Source organism: Populus nigra, chromosome 6 (genome assembly GCF_951802175.1).
Source record: "Populus nigra chromosome 6, ddPopNigr1.1, whole genome shotgun sequence".
Taxonomy (NCBI): Eukaryota; Viridiplantae; Streptophyta; class Magnoliopsida; order Malpighiales; family Salicaceae; genus Populus; species Populus nigra.
This window is the reverse complement of record NC_084857.1, coordinates 20,556,251-20,573,930: the sequence shown is the minus strand read 5'-3', so window position 1 is coordinate 20,573,930 and position 17,680 is coordinate 20,556,251. Positions and strand designations below refer to the sequence as shown.

Sequence of the window (17,680 nt, the reverse complement as noted above, 5' to 3'; positions counted from 1 at the left end):
GTTTCAAGCCTCCATCCTACCATGATATTAGAGAGAAATATTTGAAGCTAGAAGTGGATCAAACAATGAAATTGCTTGACGAGTACAAGCTAGAATGGAAAAAAACAAGTTGTTCAATAATGTCTGATGGATGGACAGATAAAAAAAGATGTTGTATTTGTAACTTTTTGGTTAATAGTCCTAAAGGGACAATTTTTTTGTCATCGGTGGATATTTCTAATATGTCTAAGACTGTTGATAAGGTATTTGAGATGTTAGATGCTATTATGGAGAGGATTGGGGAGGAAAATGTTGTCCAAGTAGTCACCAATAATGCTGCAAATTATAAGGCAGCGGGACAATTATTGATGGAAAAAAGAAAGAGTTTGTTTTGGACACCATGTGCTGCCCATTATATTGACTTGATATTAGAAGATTTTGAGAAGAAGTTAGAGATTCATCAAGTAACTATTGCTAAAGGGAGGAGAATCATCTCATATATTTATTCAAGAACTATTCTTATTTCCATGCTAAGGCACTTTACAAAAGGAAGTGATTTGATTAGGTCTGCTGCCACTCGATTTGCTATTGCATATTTGACTCTAGGATGTTTGAATGATCATAAAATGCAGTTGATGACTATGTTTACTTCCAAACAGTGGAGTTCATGTAGGTTTGCAAGAATAAAAAAAAGGGAAACGAATTCAAAATTTGTGTATTAGACAACAGGTTTTGGCATGATATCACTATATATATATTAAGGCAGTGTATCCTCTAATTAAAGTTGTTTGATTAGTTGATTCTAATGAGAAACCAGTTATGAGTTTTATATATAAAGCAATGGATGAAGCAAAAGAGAAGATACAAGTGAATTTTGGTTATGTAAAAAACAGGTATATATCTTACTAATTTGTATTTCAAATGTTGTCATCTATTAATATGAATATCTTTAAAGATACTTTCAATTGAGATATTCCTAGATTGTAATGATATTTTTATTGTTTTAATATATATATAGTTATTTACCTATATGGAATATTGTTGATGCAAGATGATAACCAAGATGAGAACTTTAACTCCACAGACCCTTACATGCAGCAACTTATTATTTGAATCCTCATTATCATTATAATCCCAATTTTAAGGTTAATGCCAACATTAAAATTGGATTATATCAATGCTTAGAAAGGATGGTGCCTAATGCAAATGAAATGTGCAAAATTGACTTACAACTTGAATCATTCAAGGATGCAAAAGGATTGTTTGGCATTGAGGCGGCCAAGACAGCAAGAATAAAAAAAACTCCAACTCAATGGTGAGATTCTTATAGGGATGAATGTTCAGAATTACAAAGGTTTGCAATCCGAGTTAAAAGCTTGACTTGTACTTCATCTGGATGTGAGCATAACTGGAGTGTATTTAAAATGGTGAGTTTTTTTATTTTTTATTTTAAATGTTGAAATATTTGATAAAAATCTTATAAATTTGAATTGTTTATTTAGGTTCATACAAAATGAAGAAATCGTTTGCACTAGAAAAAAATGAATGACTTGGTATTTGTAATGTGCAATCTGAAATTGAATAATAATCATGTCAAAAAGCAAGCTGATGATGTTGGTGTAGAAGATGATCTTTTATCCGATGATGATTGGATAACCGAGGGAGAAAAATATTCAAACATTGATTTGTTTGGTGCTATTGACAGTGCAACACGAAGAAAAAATAGTAAAGAAGATAAAAGTGATGAAGAAGAAATTTCTAATGATGCTGAAATGGAGAGTCATGGTACTGAAGATGATTTGGAGATTCAAATTGATGACAATTTAGAGAATTCAAGGACTTTTGAGTTAAATAACATTGATAATATTGGTGTTGGTACTAGTAGTAGCACTAATGTTCATAATATTGGTGTTGGTACTAGTAGTGACACTAATAATCCTTTTAATCCTAATGATATTGATGAATGTTGGAGAAATAATAAGGAAGATAAAAACAATGAAGTTGATTTTAGTTTACATGATATACCAGCAGATTGTTTGTTTTAAGTTTGTTAATTATTAGTTAATGAAAAGTTATTTAAATTATGTATGAATTTTTATTTGAACCATGTATTTTAATATGCTTGAACTATATATGAATTTTTATTTGAACCATGAATTTTTTTTAATGTATTTTAAAATTCCTTACAATTTTACAATCCGAGTTTATTTTGCATTTTCTGTGCTGTGTCAAAATCGTGATTTTAACAACCTTGATGAAAACCATATTTAATTAGAGTTGAATAATTGAAGCCTTTTTTTATATGAAACAAAATCTCTTTGCCGTCATCAAATCTTGGCCATGTTTGTTTTTACTTTTTAAAAGTGCTCTTGAAAAAATTTAATTTTTATTTTATTTTTTTTGCTATAAATTAATATATTTTTAGTGTTTTCAGATAATTTTAATGCGCTAATGTTAAAAATATTTTTTAAAATATTAAAAAATATTATTTTAATACATTTCTAAATAAAAACATTTTAAAAATTAACTATAACCAAAAAAAAAAAAGTCAACATAAATTAAAACACTATCAATAATTAATGCAAAGATGGTATACTGTCAGCCTGACCGGGTCAGCTAGGAGCCAGTGCTGGATGCAGGACTTGGGGGTGGGGGTTAACTTTTATGTGGAACGGTAGAGATGTGTACTTAAATATATTAATCTCATAAATATAAAAATAACAACAAAAAACTCCATTTTCTTGCACTATGTTTTCGCTACTCCTGTGATTGTAACGTAGATTTTTGTGGGATCCATACATTAAAATACGTGGTTTATAGTTAACCAAACAGATAAAAATTGTTGACGCATCTAAACATGGAAGCTACCACGCACCAAACACACACTAAAACATTATCCAGTGTTACTGACGGACTCATTCTGTCGGTGAAAGCAATGAAATCCGTCGGTGAAAATAATATCGACGGACTCACCGACGGAACACGTCCGTCGGTAAAACATTCGTCGGTAAATCCCATTTCCGTCGTTAATTATGTCGCAAATAAAAAAAACCACCCACCGACGGAAACACCGACGGTTTACAGACGGATACACGCGCGCCAAAAAAAAAGTTTCCCGCGGGAACATTACCGACGGAATAAATCCGTCGGTAATTTCAAGGGTAATTACCAACAGCATTACAGACGGATTTTCTATCGGTAAGTATGGCATGGCTGGTAATTTTGTTGCAACTCTCTGTGTAATACCGACGGATATTATCCGTCGGTGATGCCGTCGGTAATGATGGCATGGATGGTAATTGTTCGGCAACTCTCGGTATATCCGTCGGTAGTTATTTAAAATATATAAAAAAAATAATTTATTAATTGTAAAAAACCTTAATAAACAAATAGAAATGCATTAAACATTAATAATGTAAAAGTAATGTTAAATAATATTCATTACAAATTTAATGTGTTTAAAAAGCAAAATTAAACTAGAATAACGGCGGAGCTGGAGGAGGAGGCGGAGGAGGAGGAGGAGGCTGGTTGTTCCCGGGACCATACGGCCAAAAAGAAGCTGCACAAGTATCGTCACCCATCTTTGATCTCATCTCCATGACTATTTGACGGAGCTCATCATAATTCATCGAGAGTTGTTGATATTGTTGTTTTAACGCAATGAACTCCTCAGACTGGGTGTTCGATACTGATGGAGAGCTTCCAACAGTTGAGACACTACGAGTCGAACGCAAGTTGTCAGCCGTAATGTTGGAGAGCCCGTAGACCCTATTTTTATCGGGTCCACCAGACGATCCCGCCTCCATCCACAAATCTGGATCGAAATCTGGATGGGTCGACGGATTGTCCCCATATCTCTCCCTCAACTGGCTATTATAGGTCTCCTGAAAATTCCATCGGTAAAAAAATCATCAAATGCAATTCAAGATGCAATTCAAGAAATTATTAACTTACAAAATAAAATGAATGAACGAACATACCACGAAGTGCTGAGCACGGTTGTCCACGAACTGCTGCACCCCCTTTTGGCGGTCTTGACTCCGCACATGCGTCTCTTCAAACAGCTCCATTGGACTCGGTTCACGTCCAAGAGACACAGCCTGTAAGGAAAAAATAGGTTGAAAGTTAAATATATTATAACGAACGACAAATTAATTAACGATATATTTCATTAAAATTAATCTTACCATCCGCTTTGCATGTGCGTTGAATGGGACGGATCCGCCAGTGTGCGTGGTCACCGAACCATAAATTTGCCGGTTCCGGTTGTCGGCGCCAGACTGTGAGCGCCGTGAGAACCGCTCTGAGGTCACGTGCTCAATATATGCCGTCCATATTTCCCCCGAGATGAATGGCGGTTTGAATTCCTGCCAAACCGCCACCTCATTCCATCCTTCAAGACCGTTATCCCTCGCATGTCTTTTTGATTTTTTTTTGGTGCCATACCAAAAATCACGCAACCTACTTCCATAGTAACAAATTAGAATTTAAAACATAAAATTATAAAATAAAAATAAATATTATTTTCGATGTTACCTAGTTGCCGCGTGATTCTCCCATACCCTCCTCACAACATTGTTGTCCGCCCTATCCCACTCAAATTTGTTCTGTGTATATAAATAATTCATATAAAATAAAAATAGTATACGATATAAAATTATAAAAATCATTTATTAAAAATTAACACCGACCTGAAATCGCTTAAACCATGCATCGATATTAGGTTTCCACTCAGGATGTTTGGAAACCTGGCTCCATTGAAACAATGGAATCTCCATCGACGATTTAAACGCCAATGTTATAGTCCTTGCAGCCTCAATGTTTGTGAATCTGAAATTAAATAAAAGTAGTAATTAATATTAATTGTGATTTCTTGTCACAAAATAAGTATATATAAAAAAAACTAAAACCTAAACAAACTTACATTGAGAGGTTATCCTTCCATTGTGCCTGGTACTTGCCGGTGAATTGACCCCGCTGTGAAGGCACACCACTTCTGCGCTGTGAAACCGCGCTAGAAGAGGCAGCATCACAAGTTGGCGTAGATTCCTCGCCGTGATCAGCACCTAAGGATACGTCCTCCTCGCTGCTAGAAGAACTAGCTGCAACCATCTTCTGACGACGTGCTGTAAATTTTATTTTACGCATCTACACAAATGTATACGAATAATTACATAATTAACTTCGATTATTTTAAAAAAAAATCGACAGAGTCTCCCCTGTACTAGGGGGTCCCAAGTTGTCGACAAAATCATATCATCCCGATCCAATCATCCTGGATCTCAACCCAACTCATCATCATCAACACAACATTTTATTCAATAACATCATATAGAATTACAACTATGAACATTCATTGTTAAATTGGTACTAACATTAGATTTAAGTCATACAAATATCCTAAATTAAGATAAACTAATTAAATGCAATTCTATATATATAAATTAACATTTTTAAAACAAATCAACAATAACAATTATATTTATAAATTAACATTTTTAACATAAATTCAACAATAACAATTATAGCAATACAAACAATAATATCCTAAATTAAGATAAACTAATTAAATGCAATTCTATATATATAAATTAACATTTTTAAAACAAATCAACAATAACAATTATATTTATAAATTAACATTTTTAACATAAATTCAACAATAACAATAATAGCAATACAAACAATAATATCCTAAATTAAGATAAACTAATTAAATGCAATTATATATATATAAATTAACATTTTTAAAATAAATCAACAATAACAATTATATTTATAAATTAATATTTTTAACATAAAATTCAACAATAACAATTATAGCAATACAAACAATAATATCAAAACTAAAAAACTAAAATTAATAAATAAAATTAAAAAACTAAAAAACTAAAAAACACTACACAACACACAACACACAACATAAACACAAAACAAACAAATTAAAAAACTAAAAAACATTATATCAATTCAAAATAAATTTGGGAATAAAAAATGCTTACCTTAATAATGTGTTGAATTTAAGATTTTATCTACAAACAATATACAAAACAAAGAACACCAAAAAAAATAATCATAATTAAAATAAAAAAAAAAGATAAAGAAAAAGGGATACATACCTTTTAAAACTACCACCAAAACAATAAAATCCTTCTAAAAGCTAAATATAAATGAGAGAAGAAGAGCAAGGGAGAAGAGAAAGGGAGAAGAGGAGAAGAGAAAGGGAGAAGAGGCGAAGAGGAGAAGATGAACAAAGTGGGGGGATGGGCGGTATATATAGCAATATTTCCGACGGCATTTCCGACGGAAATTATTTGCTGTCGGTGCAATTAATTTCCGTCGGTAATTCCGTCGGAAATTAATTGAAATGCGCACCAAAAAGTTTGGAAATCCCGCCAAACTTTTCGATCCGTCGGTACTGGTGCAGAAGGACACATGTCAGACATGTGTGATCCATCGATAATGCCGTCGGTATTGGACGTCGAAAATTCCGTCGGTACAGGTGCAGACGGACACGTGTCACACATGCATTATCCGTCGGAAATCCGTCGGTGAATGTGGCAAAATCCCGTAATTTGTTTTGCAACTCTCTGTGGAATACCGACGGTTTATATTCTGTCGGAAATCCGTTGGTGAATGTGGCAAAATCCCGTAATTTGTTTTGCAACTCTCTGTGGAATACCGACGGTTTATATTCCATCGGAAATCCGTCGGTGAATGTGGCAAAATCCCGTAATTTGTTTTGCAACTCTCTGTGGAATACCGACGGTTTATATTCCGTCGGAAATCCGTCAGTGAATGTGGCAAAATCCCGTAATTTGTTTTGCAACTCTCTGTGAAATACCGACGGTTTATATTCCGCCGGTAAATCCGTCGGTGAAAAGGTAAATTTTTCTTATTTTTTTAATGTAACCCTCTCAAAAAATCTTGAATTGCAATCTTACAACACACACAACACAATAACAAAGGCTGGCCCTTAAAGAAGAATAAATATTTCATGTTTCAAATTATTACATTATAAAAATAAGGCTTTATAACATGTTTAGTTAGTCAGAATTTTCATCTTCGTCCTCTATTGAATTGTTATCATCAGCTTCATCGCACTCTTCAATTTCGTTATCATCTTCTTCAACAACATTCTTTTTTCCACTAGTAGAGCTCAGAACAACATTCAACTCCTCTGCGTCAACATCAACAAGACTATCGTTGAAAACACGAAAATTCAAATTTTCTTCTAAGTCAATCGACGGAGCAACTCGGTATGGTTCAACCAATTCACTTGCTTGAAAGACTTCATCTATCACACTTGTGTTTTCGTTCTCGTCCTGAACAACCTCGACACGACCCTTGGGTTTTGTTTTCAAAACGGATAGCCAATCAACTCTTGATCGGTCCTTTCTAAAGGAAGGGGTGTATGTGTAATAAACTTGTTGGCATTGCTTTGCGAAAACAAAGACGTCGTTTACGTTGCGGTGTCTAGCTTTTGAATTGATTTCAACGAGACCATAGTGAGGATCTACTCTGATTCCTCTGTCAGTTGTGTCATACCAATAGCATTTGAATAAAAACACTATATTTTGCTCGCTATGATATTGCACTTCGATGACCTCTTCTAATCTACCGTAGTAGTCAACTTCAAACTCACTAGAAGTCGATCCCTTAATACAAACACCGCTGTTGTATGTCTTTCTTCCATGCCCGTATTCTTCAGTATGAAAGACATATCCATTGACAAAATATCCATTATAGCACTTGACTTTTCTTTCAGGGTCCAGACACAGTAAAGACAGTGAAATAGCAGCACTACATCCCATTTGATAAACCTAGCTTGTAAATTAAATACAACAATAATCAATAAATGGATATTATGTAACAACAATAACAATTAATTACATTGCAAGAGATAATGAGTTTGTGATAGGACTTACATGTGTTCTAAACCATGTGGCAAATTGTTCATCTTGTAATTGAAAGATCTGGGATTCGGTCAGCTGTGAGTTATTGGACAGTAAGTATTGTCAATGTTGCCTGCAAGGTTGTTCCAAAGTATATGAGTGTATGGTATCACAAAACATAAATAGTACACTCTTGACAAAGTTTAAGTCGAACATCCACTTACTTAATAAAAGGTCTAAGCTCATCACAGTTAAATAGGACATAATTGTGTGCTTGTCTGAACTCTATTTCAGACAAATATCTTCCCCTCACGGCATTTTTAGGTGTGGGTCGTCCAGGATTGGAGAATATTGACAAGTTCCCACTTGAATGCACTTCACCACCATCATCATGCCGTGGAACACGGTTTATCCTCGTTCTCAAATGAGGTTCGAAATAGTATGAGATAAATGTTGAGATCTCCTCAACAATATACACCTCACATATTGACGCCTCAACATGCGCCTTGTTCTTAACCTTTTTTTTTAGATTGAACAAGTACCTGCATATATATATATTAATAAAAAATTATCAATTAAAAACATTAAAATAAAAATAAAAACATTTAATTATAAATGTCATAGCAACTGTAATATCTAACCTCTCGAATGGATACATCCATCTGTACTGGACCGGTCCTCCAACTTTTACCTTAAACGGTAAATGTACGGGTAGATGCTCCATTGAGTCAAAAAATAATGGAGGGAATATCATCTCAAGTTTGCATATTGTCTCGACGATATTCTTTTCAAGCCTTTCAATGTGATCAACATTCAACTTGCTGGAGCATATGTATCTGAAGAAATGACTAATCTTTATTAGTGCATCCCATATCCCCTTTGGCAACAAATCACGAAAAGCTAATGGGATGAGTGTTTGCATAAACACATGGCAGTCATGACTCTTCATTCCATATAATCTGCATTCCTCCGTATTAACCAGCCTTGATATGTTCGAGGCATGTCCATCAGGGAAACGCAGACTCTTAAGCCATTTGTAGACTAGTAGTTGTGCGTTTTTCTCTAGCACGAAGCTTGCTCTTGGTTTTGCGACCCGTGACCCATCACAAACCAACTCCATATTTTTACGGTTACAGAACAGCGCTACATCCAATCTAGCCTTGATGTTGTCCTTTGTCTTCCCCTTCACATCCATGACGGTGTTGAAAATGTTCTCAAATACGTTCTTTTCAATGTGCATGACGTCAAGGTTATGGCGGAGAAGATTGGTCTTCCAATAAGGAAGCTCCTAAAATATACTTCGCTTCACCCAATTATGGGTCAAACCAAAACCAGGAAACTTCTGCTTACCTGATTGGAGACCAAACACAATTTCACCGTACTTTGACACAACATCAAACAATTCTTCACCGGCAAGACGCGGGGGTGCAACATCATTTTCAACTCTGCCAACAAAGAAATCCTTTCTGTTCTTTCTGTACCTGTGGTTATGTGGCAAGAAACGACGGTGACAGTCAAAAAAAGAAGCTTTACCCCTGTTTGTTAGCGTGAATGCCTTGTTGTTCTCCATACAATATGGACATGCTAGCTTTCCATGCGTGCTCCAACCAGAAACCATTCCATAAGCTGGGAAATCATTGATAGTCCACATCAAAGCCGCTCTCATAACAAAATTTTGTTTCCTCGAGATGTCATAAGTCAAAGCTCCAGATGACCACAACTGCGTCAACTCATCAATCAACGGACGAAGACAAACATCTATATTCCACCCCGGACTGCTCGGACCTGGTATGACCATAGATAAAAACATGAACTCCGGCCTCAGTATGACCGGCCAACAAGAATAAGGAGCAGCAAATGACCCGAATGGGTTGAATCCGTCTGTACACAACCCAAGACGCACGTTCCTTGATTCAGGTGAAAAAGGAGGATGCATACTGTTAAAGTGTTTCCAGGCTTCACCGTTAGAAGGATGAACCATCACTCCATCAACCGCATGGTGTGATTGGTGCCATGTCATGTGCTCAGCAGTCCTTGGTGACATGAATAACCTCTGCAGTCTAGGTGTGATTGGGAAGTATCTAAGTTTTTTATATGCCACGAGAGTCTTCCCTCTACCAGTTCTGGGTTTGTAACGGGAATGCTCGCATGTCATGCACTCGGTCATCTCAGCATTTTCAAGGTAGTATAACATGCAGAAGTTAGGGCATATATCAATTTTCTGGTATCCTAAACCGAGGGGTTTCATCGTGGACTTGGCAGCATAGAAGTTCTCTTTCAGCCTGTTCCTTTCAGGTAAAATGCTTCTCGCCCATTCAATAATCTTGTCATAACCGGCCTCACTCAACCCGTGATCTGACTTGATGGTGAACACCTGTGCTACGGCTGATAATTTACTGTGGTTCGTGCAGCCATCCCATAATGGTTCGTCAGAATCTCTCAACAGATCAAAAAACCTTGCTGCATCTGCATTAGGTTCTTCTTCTATGATTGAACATTCCCTGACATTACCTTCACTCATTCTCATTGCATCCATAACCATATTCCTGTAAGGATTACTGTTCTCATTTCCAACTTCATGCATGTTGCTAGCACTAGAAGTTGACCCAACCACTTGTTCTTCCATGCTCTCATTAGGAACAAATAGTTCTCCATGAGCATACCAACACAGGTAATCTTCCATGAACCCTTTGGTTAGAAGATGCATCGTTACAACATCTTGATGCAGAAACTTTAAATTTTTACACTTCCTGCATGGACACCTAATATCGCCATCAGTAAAATTCCTCGGAATAGATGTTGCGAAATTAATAAAACCCTGGACACCGTTACAATAATCCATCCTCCGCAATCCTTGGGGTGAGTCCCGATACATCCATGAACGATCATCCATGACTTCTATTAAACCTCTATAAAACATAACAAAAATATTGGTTTTCCCCGACATTATCCAACAAACTAAAACAACACTTATGTTAAATATTCATTATCAATTATCAACTATCAACGTTCATACATACAAATTTATACATATATAAATTTACAGAAATCACAACTTCGAAATATAATTGATAACAATTAAACAAGACACTTAAACAAGCTATTAATTATTTATTTCATCACAACGACACATTTAATTCGGTGTAATTCAAACAAAATTTCAACAATTTACAAACAAATATAATTTGACAAAATCTAAAACAAACTATAAAAACTACAAAATTATACATTCATACTACAAGTTTCTTTGACAAATAACAATTAAACAAGTACAAACATTAACAAAATACATATACTAAAACAATAAAATTCACAATTAAATATTAAAACTAAAAAGGATAGATTTACTTACAAAAAAATGATAAAATTCACAATTAAATATTAAAACTAAAAAGGATAGATTTACTTACAAAAAAATGATAAAATCTACAAGAAACGGATATTGTGACCACGTACAAGATATAAGAAACTTGAGTGCTCGTGTTGAGAATAGTGGAGAGTTTGGGATGGGTGTTTGGCTGCAGTTTGGGAGGGGAGCTGTAGTTTGAGAGGGGAGCTGTAGTTTGAGAGGGGAGAGGTGGGATGGGAAAGAAGAAGAAGGAGAAACAGAGGAAGAGAGTGTCGGCAGATGGGTGCATATAATGGTTTTTTCTGACGGAATCACCGACGGATTACTTCCGTCGGTGATTCCGTCGGTGATGCTGTCAGTGACAGCGCCACGTCACTGTACGGCTATCTCAGTTTGAATCCCTCGGTACTTTCCATCGGTAAAATCGCCTGACGTCACCACGCCGTTGCATGTTTCCAGACGAACTGTATACCCCGTCGGCGAAACCGTCGGTATATACCGACGGAATTACCGACGGAATAAAGCCGTCGGTATATACCGACGGATTTTGAGACGGAATTATTTCCGTCGGTATAAATTACCGACGGAAAAATTCCGTCAGTAATTCCGTTCCTTTTCTCCTGTTTTCTGGTAGTGACAGTCTAAGGATCTCAGAAATCAAGAACAAAACTTTTAACGCACAGACAAAAACCATCGACTCCATAGAACACAGAACCATTCATGCTAATGGCATTACCATGCATGTAGCAATCAAAGGCTCAGAGAATGCTCCGGTTATTCTATTTCTCCATGGATTCCCCGAATCATGGTACTCCTGGAGATACTAGATTTTAGCTCTATCCTCACTTGGCTATAGATCTGTGGCACCTGACTTGAGAGGGTATGGTGACACAGACGCCCCAGCTGAGATTACAAGCTACACATGCTTCCATTTGGTTGGTGATTTAATTGGGTTGCTTGATGTTGTGGCACCAAATGAAGATAAGGTTTTTGTTGTGGCCCATGATTGGGGTGCTATGGTAGCCTGGTATATGGGTTTGTTTAGACCAGATAGAGTTAAAGCTCTGGTTAATACCAGTGTTTTGTTTATTCCGAGGAATCCTAAGAGGAAATTTATTGAAACTTTGAGGGCTCTTTATGGTGATGATTACTACATGTGCAGATTTTAGGTTTTTTCTTTGATCAGTTCATTTTATTTTATGATTTCAATCGCGGGTTCTTTGTGTTTTGCATGAAGTTGCTTTCTTGTTCAATTAGTGTGAGAATGGAAGATTTTGTTATGCACAGCGCTTTATGATACGAAAGAAATACTTAAAAAAATTTAGAAAGAAATACTTAATAAAAATATACATCTCTCCCAGTATTTTCCTGATGAGTTTTTTTTTTTTTCTTTGCATTACCGTTTTTATCTTATACCACACTTACCATTCTTCCAACACAAACTGCTTGATTGTCTTTGCAGGAGCCTGGAGTGATTGAAGCTGAGTATGCAGAGAGAGGCACGGAGAGAGTTCTGAAGGAATTGTTAACGCACCGAGTTGCAGGACCTCTTTTTTTACCTAAAGGTAAAGGTTTAAACGGAGCCCCGCTGGATGCTCCAATTGTCTTGCCCTCTTGGTTGTCTGAGGAAGATTTAAAGTACTACACCAACAAATTTGAGCAGAAAGGCTTTACTGGAGGATTAAACTATTATCGGAATCTGGATAGGTGTGTTTCCCTTCCAAGTGTTATTTAATGCATTGAGATTTCTCAGCAACGCCGATTTTACCGTGGAAAATCTCCAGTAGTCTGGTGCTGTTTCAGTATTTCAATTCTGTTCTGGTTGCTTCCATGACACTATTGCACATTGATTGGGACGGGGGTGCCTTGTATATTTTACTTGAGATGCTATTAGAAATTACCTTTCCTTGCATTGATTTGAAGTTCTTATTGCCGTGCCGCTATTGTTTATTGATCGGGACAAGGGCCTTGTTTCAGTATGTCAGCTGGCGTTTGAGATGGGTACGTCTGCTTTTTTGTTTCTGATCTGATCTTTTAACAGATTTAATATCATCTTGTTCCCTTTTTTTCCCATGATTGTTCTTGCTTCATTTTTCCTTTTTCTAAATCCTTTTCCATCCCGCACTGCAGGAACTGGGAGCTCACAGCACCATGGACAGGGGCTCAAGTGACAGTACCTGTCAAGTTTATTATTGGTGATGAGGACCTGACCTATAATTCTCTTGGTGGGAAGGATTATATAGACTCAGGCGGGTTCAAGAGTGACGTTCCATTTTTAGAGGAACTAGTCGTAATGGAAGGAGTAGGGCATTTCCTCAATCAAGAGAAGGCGGATGAGATCAATAAGCACATTTATGATTTCTTTCAAAGTTCTAGTTTGCTTCTTCGTTCTCCTCCTGCTGTCTCTGCTGGAGAGTTAGAGCATTTCGGCACGGCGGTGCAAAACCATGCCTTAAAACAATGTCTATGTATGCATTTGTTTGTGTAAGAGCTTGCATTTTCTCAAGCATCATCCTGACGAGTCAGGGAACTTGTCCTTGTAATTTTCATATGCCCTCAAATCAAATCCTGCATTGTTTGCTCAAAGCATAATGCACGCTATGATATAAATGTTTCCATGGCCGTTCAGTTTGGAGATTCACACTGCCTCTCCTCTTCCTTTCAATATGTAAGCTTTTAAATTGTTGGAAAAACAATGACAGAACAGAAGAGATCCCTACTCACATATTTTGGTGGAATACAATACACTACTCCTATATTTTTTATTATCAAATCCAAACGATATATATAAACATTATAAAATGTCTTTTATAATCTCCAAAAAACTTAATTAATATTAGACTTTTAAATACTTACTCTACATTCATATTACTATTAGATTCATAATACTACTAGATTCATAGTATTTATAATATAGATGATTATTCATTGAACTAACTTCAATACATTTAATCTTGATAAACAAGTTTAATAACTAACATTCTCCCCTCTTAAACTTGTTTCGTCCATCTTCATGATTCCAAGCTTCTTTTGCAAATAAAAAAAACACATCAATCTTCAATGGCTTTGTAAAAATATCTGCAATTTATTCATGAGTTTTGACAACTAACTCCATATCGCCTTCGTTTATGTGCTCTTTGATGAAGTGAAATCGAGTATCAATATGTTTTGAATGTTCATGATGAGCTGGATTCTTTGCAAGTGCTATAGCAGACTTGTTATCAACAAAGATTCATCTATCCTTGCTCTGTTTTTGCTGCAAATCTTCCATCAGTTTCCTTAGCCATATTGTATGACACATACAAGATGCAACAACAATGTATTCTGCTTCACATGTGGATAATACGACAATAGATTGTTTTTTTAATGTCCACGTGAAAGTTGTTTCTCCCATAAAGAATACAAATCTAGTTGTGCTTTTTCTGTCTTCCAAGTTTCCTGCCCAGTCACTATCACTGTAACCTGTAATTTCAAGATTCTGTGAAGATGAATAAAACAATCTATGGCTTGCAGTTCTTTTAATATAACGAAGGATCCTCTTTGCTGTCTTCAAATGTGAACTTTTTGGCTTATCTATATATATGCTAATTAAGCCAACTCCATACAGAATATCTGGTCTGGTACATGTTAAATAATGTAAGCAACCCACAATACTTTTGTAGTATGTAGGATTAACTAAATCTCCTTCTCCTTCTTTAGTTAACTTGGTTCCATATTCAACTGGATTGTCTACTGGACAACAATCTTCCATAGCAAATTTCTTCAAAACTTCTGCTGCATACTTTGCTTGTGAAATGAATATTCCATCACTGCACTGCTTCACCTCTAATACTAGAAAATAGGCTATAAGACCTAAGTCTGTCATTTCAAATTCCTTCACCATGGATCGTTTGAAGTTTTGAATCATAGTTGGATCATCCCTTGTGAAAAGTTTATCATCAACATATAAACAAACAAACATTACTCTGCCTTATAAACTTTTCTTCACATATAATGCATGCTCATAAGGGCATCTTGTGAATCCTTTCTGTGAAAGATAGCCATCAATTCTAGAGTTCCATGCTCTTGGTGCTTGTTTAAGCCCATAAAGAGCTTTCTTCAATCTGCAAACCTTCTCTTCTTCTCCTTTTACCACAAAGCCAGCTGGTTGTTCTACATACACAACCTCTTCAAGGTTGCCATTCAAGAATGCTGACTTTACGTCCATCTGAAATTTCTTCCATCTTTTCTGAGCTGCCAAGGAAATCATCAATCTTACTGTTTCCATTATTGCTACTAGAGCAAAAACATCTTCATAATCAACTCCATATTGTTGCTTGTATCCCTTCGCTACTAATCTGGCTTTATGTTTTTCAATTTCTCCTTCTGCATTCCTCTTTGTCTTGAAGATCCATTTTACTCATATTGCATTGTGTCCTTCGAGAAGTGTTGTCAATTCCCATGTATTATTTTTTATGATGGAACTGATCTCCTCCTTTATTGCTTTCTTCAACCTATCTTCTTGGTATGCTTCTTCAAATGTAATAGGATCATTTCCTGAAAACAAGCAAAGCATATTAACATCATCAAGATTAATTCTTTTTATTACATCATAAATCTCTTGTATGCTTTTTGTCTTTCTTGTTGTTGAGCTTGAAGGACCAACATGACTATTAGTTGATGGGGATAGAGCTAACATGATTTCTCCTTCATCTTTCTGAATCTGTTCTTCATCTACAATTAGTTTATATGGCTGATCTTCAGAATTCCAGCTCCATCCTTGCTCTTTATCAAACTTCACATCTCTTGACATGATCACCTTCTTTGTCATTGGATTGTACAATTTGTAACCATGCGAGTTTTCTCTATATCCCAGCAGTATGCATTTTCTGACTTTTATCTTTAAGTTTAGTTCTTCTTTCCTCTTGAATTTTGGCATAAGCAACACTTCCAAAAATTCTCAAATGATCAACTTTTGGTTTCTTCATGCTTCATGCTTTTTCGGGTGTGATCTTCTGAAGTCTTTTTATTGTAAATCTGTTCAACAAACACACAGCACATACAACTACATCTCCCAAAAACTCTTTTGGACAATTTGTTTCTTTTAGCATACATCTAACCATGTTTATAATAGTTCTGTTTTTTCTCTCTGATACTGCATTTTGTTGTGGATTCTGTGGCATTGTAAGCTAATGAACAATACCATTTTCCTTACAATAATCATCAAAATCATGAGAAATATACTCTCCTTCCCTATCTGTTCTTAGGCATTTTAGCTTACATTCATTTTGTTTTTCTACTAAATTTTTAAACTCTTAAAATATGCCCAACACTTCTTTCTTTTCTTTTAACATATATACCTATGTCTTTCCACTAAAATCATTAGTAAAAGTGAGAAAATACCTGCTTCCTCCTATTGAAGTAGGTGAGATAGGGCCACACACATCTGAATACACCAAGTCAAGAGTCTAAGATGCTCTTGAGCTCTTCTTTAGGAATGGCTTTTTGTGCTGCTTTTCCATTACACACACTTCACACATTCTGCTTGTATGCTCTAACTTTGGTATTCCAAGAACCATTTTGCTTTTCTCCATCAGCATAAGTGATCCACAGTTCAAATGTCCATATTGCAGATGCCATAAATTCATCATGTTAGAGATTTCTGCCTTAAAACTTTTGATAGATATATGCTCAGATCCAGAGGGAACATCTTGTTTCTAGTCATTTTAACTGAAGCAATTGCAGCTCCAGACTCATCAAAAATCTTCAGATTCTTATCTTTTTGCATTTCAAAGCCTTTCTCTAGAAACTGCCCCAAACTCAGAATGTTGTTCTTCATGTTTGGAACATAAAAAACTTGTGATATGAACTTATGCTCACCATTCGTAAGTTCAATAAGAATTCTACCTTTTCCTTCAATTGGTCTTTGAGAAAGATCTCCAAAGGTAATGTTACCTTTATAACTTTCATCGATATCAACAAATGCTTCCTTCATACCACACATATAATTTGATGCTCCTATATCTAGATACCAGGTGCTAGAGTTGCTGCCATCAAATTTTTCACAGGCCAACAATAATGCAGGCTCTTCATAATCAATTTCTTTCTTAGTAAAGTTGACATTCTTGTCTTCAAATTTTTTGTTGTGAATAATCTGAAGCAAAATGACCATACTCTTTACAATTATAACATTGTACGTTTGCATGATTATTCCTTTAATTTGAATATCCTCAATTACTTCTTCCTCTGTTTCTGCCATAGCCTCTGAAATTAAAATTTTGATTTTGTGCTCCATGAGATTCTTGATTTCTGAATAATCTTCCTCCTCTATGAATGAACCTTCCTCTTCGAAATGCTCCTCTGTCAGATTTATTAACATTCTTCACAGTTAACTTTGTCTGTAATGCTTGTTCAAAAGATCCTCCTTCTCCTCTTCTATCAATTTTCTGTTCATAGGCTTGCAGAGATCCTATTAATT

At 35.7% G+C, this 17,680-nt stretch overlaps 1 pseudogene; it reads left to right on the top strand.

Annotated features, from left to right (window-relative positions):
* Window positions 1–221: 221 nt before the first annotated feature.
* LOC133697330 (uncharacterized) lies at window positions 222–13,809 on the top strand (annotated as a pseudogene).
* The last annotated feature ends 3,871 nt before the right edge of the window (window positions 13,810–17,680 follow it).